The sequence below is a fragment of the Adiantum capillus-veneris genome, chromosome 13, assembly GCF_014529385.1.
Source record: "Adiantum capillus-veneris isolate H3 chromosome 13, ASM1452938v2, whole genome shotgun sequence".
NCBI lineage: Eukaryota > Viridiplantae > Streptophyta > Polypodiopsida > Polypodiales > Pteridaceae > Adiantum > Adiantum capillus-veneris.
Window position 1 is genome coordinate 9,460,607 of NC_140943.1, and position 6,345 is coordinate 9,466,951.

At 46.6% G+C, this 6,345-nt stretch overlaps 1 pseudogene; it reads right to left on the reverse strand.

Annotated features, from left to right (window-relative positions):
- Window positions 1-4,893: 4,893 nt before the first annotated feature.
- LOC147443585 (lysine decarboxylase 1-like) lies at window positions 4,894-6,077 on the reverse strand (annotated as a pseudogene).
- Window positions 6,078-6,345: the final 268 nt, after the last annotated feature.

A 6,345-nucleotide genomic window follows, 5' to 3' on the forward strand; every position in this document is an offset into this window, starting at 1 on the left:
TCCAAAGCAAAGAAATTGACAATTATGCCACCTTGGACCATCGAGACGGATTGTGATGCCCATGAAACTTTGTGGAGGTAGGGAAAGCACAAAAATCCCCATGCCTGCAAAGTTTTAGGGGCATCCCAATCCATATTGATGGTCTATGGCGCCACAATCCCGGCCCCTACAAAGTTTCATGGGCATCACAATCCGTCTCGATAGTCTAGGATGGCAAAATCGCCAAATGTTGGCCATTGGGTCTTTGGCGAGCCCAAAGCCAGGAAATTGATGATTTATCCATCTTGTACCGACAAGATGACAATGGATGGCCATGAAACTTTGTAGGGGTATGGGAAGCACACTAATCCTTATCCTTGCAAATTTTCATGGGCATCGCGATTTGTCTCGACCAACTATGACGGCACAATAGTCAAATTTTGGCCATTAGGCTTTTGGCAAGCCCGAAGCCAAAAAATTGGTGATTGTGCCACCCATGACCGACGAGACAACAATGGATGGCCATGAAACTTTGTGGGGGTGGGAGAAGCACATGTTTTCCCGCCCTTGCAAAGTTTACTAGGCATCACATTCCGTCTCAACGGTCTAAGACGGCACAATTGTCAACTTTTGGCAATTAAGCCGTTGGCGAGCCCAAAGGAAAATAATTGGTGATTATGCCACCTTCAACCGACGCGACGGCAAGGGATGGACATGAAACTTTCATGGGCATCGCAATCGGTCTCGATGTTCTAAGTAGCATAATTATCAAATTCTGGCCATTGGGATTATTATGCTCCCCCTCCCCCCCTAAAAGTTTCATGGACATATGTTGCCATCTTGTCGGATTAGGGTGGCACAATCATCAATTTTTTGGCTTTCGGCTCGCCAAAGGCCTAATCTCTGAAATTTGGTGATTGTGCTACCCTAAACCATCGAGGCGGATTGTGATGCCCATGAAATTTTGCAAGGACAGGGATTAGTGTGCTTTTCCCCAATTGTGAAGAGTTACATGGCCATCCATTGCCATCTCATCAGTCTAGGGTGGCACAATCGTCAATTTTTTGGCTTTGGGCTCGCGAAAGGCCCAATGGTAAAAAATTGGCAATTGAGCCACCCTACAACATCGAGACGGATTGCGATGCCCATGAAACTTTAGAGCATGAAAATTAGTGTGCTTCTTCTACCCCCACAAAGTTTCATGTCCATTCCTTGACGTCGCATCGGTCCAAGGTGGCACAATCAGCAATTACTTGTCTTTGCGCTCGCCAAGGGCTTAATTGCAAAAGTTGAAGATTGTGTCATCCTAGACTAGTGAGGCGGATTGTGATACCCACTAAACTTTGCAGAGATGGAAAAACACGTGATTCCTCCATGCCCATAGGGTTTCATGGCCATCTGTTGTCGTCTCATCTCTCCTGGGTGGCCCAATCGCCAATTTTTTGGCTTTAGCTCGCCAAAGGCCAAATGGCCAAAATTTGATGATTGTGTTGTCCTAGACCATCGAGACGGATTGCGATGCCCATGAAACTTTGCAAGGGTAGGGATTAGTATTCTTTCACTATCCCTATTTCCGTCTGGTCGGTCTAGGGTGGCACAATTGTCAATTATTTGGCTTTGGGCACGCCAAAGGCCCAATAGACAAAATTTGGCGATTGTGTCGCCCTAGACCATCGAGATGTATTGTGATGCCCATGAAAATTTGCAAGGACAAGAATGGTTTGCTTCCCCCAAAAACAATTATAGGCATTCCAATATGTCTCGACGGGCTAGGGCCTCACAATCGCCAACTTTCGATCATTGGGACCTTGGCGAGCCCAAAGCCATAAAATTGGCAATTGTGCCAATGTGGACTGACAATAAGACAACAAATGATCATGAAACTTTCCAAGCATGGCTGAAGCACACTAATCCCTACCCCTACTATTTTTTTTGGGCATTCCAATCCCTCTTGATGGTCTAGGGCATCACAATCGCCAACTTTTGTCGATTGGGCCTTTGGCAAGCCCAAAGCCAACAAATTGGCCATTCTGCCCCCTATGATCAATTCAAGACAGTATAACTGATGGCCATGAAACTTTGCAGGGTGGCGGAAGAACATAAATACCTACCCATGCAAAGTTTCATGGTATCAAAATCCTTTGCGATGGTCTATGAAAACACAATTGTCAAGTTGTGGCCATTGGACTTCTGGCGAACTCAAAGCCAAAAAATTGTTCGTTATGCCACCTTGGACAAACAAGGCGAGAGAGGATGGCCATGAGAGTTTACAAGGGGATGAAAAGCACACTAATATTTTCCCTTGCAAAGTTTCATGGGTATCCTAATCCGTCTCAACAATCTAGGACGTCACAATCACCAACTTTTGGCCATTGGGCCCTTGGCGAGCCCAAAGCCAAACAATTGGCGGTTGTGCCACCCTCGACTGACGAGACGGCAATGAATGACATACCTTTTGGTGGAGTAGTTAGGGATGCATCACTGTTATAGTGCTCTTCCCAAAGAGTTTCCCAATCTGCCATCGTCCACTTTAGTGTCATCTTTCCATTTGTTGGAGCCTTGTATTTGCTATGACCTTGAGGCAAGAAACGATGGTTGTTTGGATACATTACCTTGCATAAGGCATCTGGCCTCTCTGTCACCAATGATGGCCCACAAGTAGAGAAGACATTGTGGCCCGATGTGGAAAACCCTGCACACGGGTCCCTTTGTGGATTGTGGCAATGGAGACCTCAAGTCCTTGATGGCATAAAGTTGAACTCGATCTTTTGAGATCGAGTTCTGCCCTAAACAATTAAAAGAGACTTTTTTTTTGTTTTCATTTCCTCAACTCGGCAAATTATGTGGCATGCAATGTAACACGTCGAGTCACTATCCATGTAAGTCCCCTAGTTGCGTGCCATGCAAACGGTCGGAGACGTGTCCACATAACTCCGCAAGTTATGTGGACAACTGATATATATGCCACGCTGTTGTCGACAACTCTTCCAAGACGGCAGCCATGTAACTCAATGATTTACGTGGCCTACCTACGTAACAATATCATCGGCATTGCCACGTAACGCGCCAAGTCATGCGGCCTACCTATGTTGGCATTGCCACGTAACTCGGAGAGTTATGTAGCAATGTCGTGTGTGCATGTACGTGGAAATGACCTCTTGCCTTTGTGGAATGACCACATCACTCGGAGAGAGGTCAACGATTGGTGGATGATTTCTAGGCGAACTTGTCTACCCAAGGCCTTCTACACACCGGTGCATGAGAGAGCTCTACTTGAATTTGTCTACACAAGGGCAAGAAGTGTGTGTGAGGTGGTGTAAGAGAGTAACGTGGTAGCTCCATTAAAGGCTAATATTCCCTCTGTAACCTACTTCTAGATTGAAGTGCAAAGCTAGTGAGGGAATGATTCATAGGAGGACTTGTCTACCCAAGGGCTTCTACATATGGGTGTATGAGAGAGTTCTTCTTGAATTTGTCTAAACAAGGATGGCTACACACGGTTGTCTCTCGAGCGGGTAGCCCATTTTGGCCTATGAAGGAGGCCTCTTCTACACACAAAAGAAAATTGTGGTGGTTGTAAGGTATGATGAAGCAGAAGTGTGTGTGAGGTGGTGGAAGAGAGTGAAGGAATGCGGGAGTTCCATTTAAGGTTGTTATTCCCCTTGTAACCTACTTCTAGACTGAAGTGCAAAGCCACTGAGGGGTTGCTTTCCCGGGGATGTATAAGCCCAAACTTGGATGAATCACGTATACGGTGCGCTCTCTCTCTCTCTCTCTTGTGTGTGTGAAAATTATCTCTCTCCACTAAGTAAACCACTCTAATCTCTACTTAGCTACTCCTTAATTTCTAACGCAAGCTAGTTGCCACTCACACTTGTTCTCGATCCAATTGAATTGTTATTGGATGTGTTAAACCTTGCCAAATAATCAGCAAGATGTAAGTTACATATTGAAACTTGGTTAGTAGTGAAGGAATAGGAAGAAGCTAGGGGCATATACTAATTAGTAATGAGGTGCAATGCTTGCAATTGAAGGATGTAGTGTATTTTAGCCGGCTCAAATTGTAAAATCCCAGCTTGCCTTGGAAAAATTTGGTAAAAATATAACAAATTTTTTTGAATGTTTTTGGCAAGTCCTGATGAGAAATTGTGAAGCATTGCTATAGGCATGTATACATGTACACCGACCTCAAACTTTTTAAGGACTAGGCTAGTAATTGTGTTTCGTCCATATGGTGCATTGTAATTAATGCATTTGTCTCAATCTGAGTATGTCACCACAATTTGGGAAAAACCGGAAGTGAGTGAAATCCCTCGGAGATGCCACTCTTTGTCTCTCATCACTGACCCTTTTTTGTCGAGACCTGGAAAGATCTCTCTCTCTCTCTCTCTCTCTCTCTCTCTCTCTCCCCCCCCCCCCCCCCCCTCCCTCCTCCTACAAAATTGGACAATTTTGATTTTTTGTGCAATGCATATGTATCACATGATTTTTGCATATATAGTAATCGTGTTTCTTGCATATGGTGCATGTAATTGCATTTGTCTCGATCCGATTATGCTTTATTGTTAATTGGATGTGTGAAACCTTGCCAAATAAGTAGCAAGATGTAAGTTACATATTTGAAGATGGTTAGAAGCTAGGGGTGGATACTAATAATTAGTGCCAAAAACCAAAGGGTTTCTAGTGTATTTTAACCGGCTAAAATTACAAAATCGTGCTTGACCTGGAAAAGCCGGGCAAAGAATATAACAAGTTTTAGCGTAGTTACTAGCAAAAATGCTTCAAATTTTAACCTCAAAACAGGAACTATCTTCCCTGTGCCCTTATTTTCTGCTGTTAGGAAAAATGTTTTTGGCAAGAGAGATTGTGAGGCACATTGCTGTAGACATGTATAATACCTACACCGACCTGGATTTAGGACATGTGTAGCCCCGGCTCCGCTATGATCTCTATCTTCGTCTCATCATTGCTATTGCAGCCATCCATGGCCACAATATTGGTGCAGCTTGGATCCGGGAAGTACCCATCCAGCGCCTTGTTGATCATCGGTGCCTCATCCCGAGCGCTTATCCCTCCTCCCGTGCTCCCTTCCTTCAGCTCCTCCCCTGATGAGCAGAACCCTCCCCCTATATCCAGCACATACATCGGTTTCTCTAGCAGTTGCTTCCCCAGCTCGAAGACAGTCCGCGCGATGGCTATGGCGTCCTCGAACGCATTTGGGTTGGTGGCCCCGCTTCCAACGTGAAAAGCCACCCCCACCACCGCCAGCCCTGCTTCCCTTGCGCTGCGCATAAGGGCGGGCACTTCCTCCATATGGGTTCCGTACTTGGAGCTCAAGCGGATGGTGGCGCCTTCATCGTTGGTCTCAATTCGGAGCAGCAGCTTCGCCTTGTCCCAGGCCATTGATTTCTTGATCTTGTGCAGCTCCGCCTTGCTATCGAACGTAGTCAACTGCACTCAAGCCACGGTGGCAAACTCCACGTGGGATTGGATCTTGCAGGGATTGGCGAAGACAATGCGCTCGGAGGAAAAAATACCACATGAGCCTGCCAGTTACCGAAGGAAATGAACTACTGTACTGTGTCTTCATTCTACGTCTACTGAGCATTTGAGGAGATCGAATGCCATCAACATACCTGTTGGAGCTCCTCTTTGCTAGCGCAGTCGAAGCCTGCTTGTGCGGAGGCGAGGGTGCGCAGGAAGAGAGGGTGGTTGTTACACTTGACGGCGTAGTAGGGGCGCACACGTGGGAAGGCGGCTGTCCACTCGGCCATGAGCTGCTGGGTGCGTCCCACGTCAAGCAACCAGAAGGGGCTATCCCTGTGCAGAATGTGGTGCTTCGCAGAGGGTCCACGGCGCAAAAGTGAATGCAGCACCGCGCACACCACCTCCTCTCTAGTGCAGCTGCTACCCCCCTTAATCACGATGTTAGGGTGGCTGCCCAAGTACCCCCCAGCATCGGCCATGCCCAGCTCCTTCCCGATTCTAATTGCAGGCAGGTGGACGTGGCCATTCGTGGCAGCTGCCGCTGCAGCGCCAAGCTGCTCGTCATCAGCATGATGAGGGCTGCTGCCATTAAGCTGAAGTGTGGGTGCCATTCTAGGATGTTTTCTTTTCTATCTATTTCATGTATTGAGCTTCGTATCCAGGCTTGATCTCATGCATGCATGGCTCCTTATATATCTTCGCCCCGCCGCCCCCACCCACAAAAAAAAACTGGGAAAACTTGCCCTCCGTCATATATGACATCGCCACAAGCTCTTTTAGTGCATGCTCATTTTCATTAGCACTATAGTACATGCATGTGATGCCTCACTAGCTTCTTATTCCTATACTTTGCCTTCAGCTTTTTAGTCTGCTCCAAAA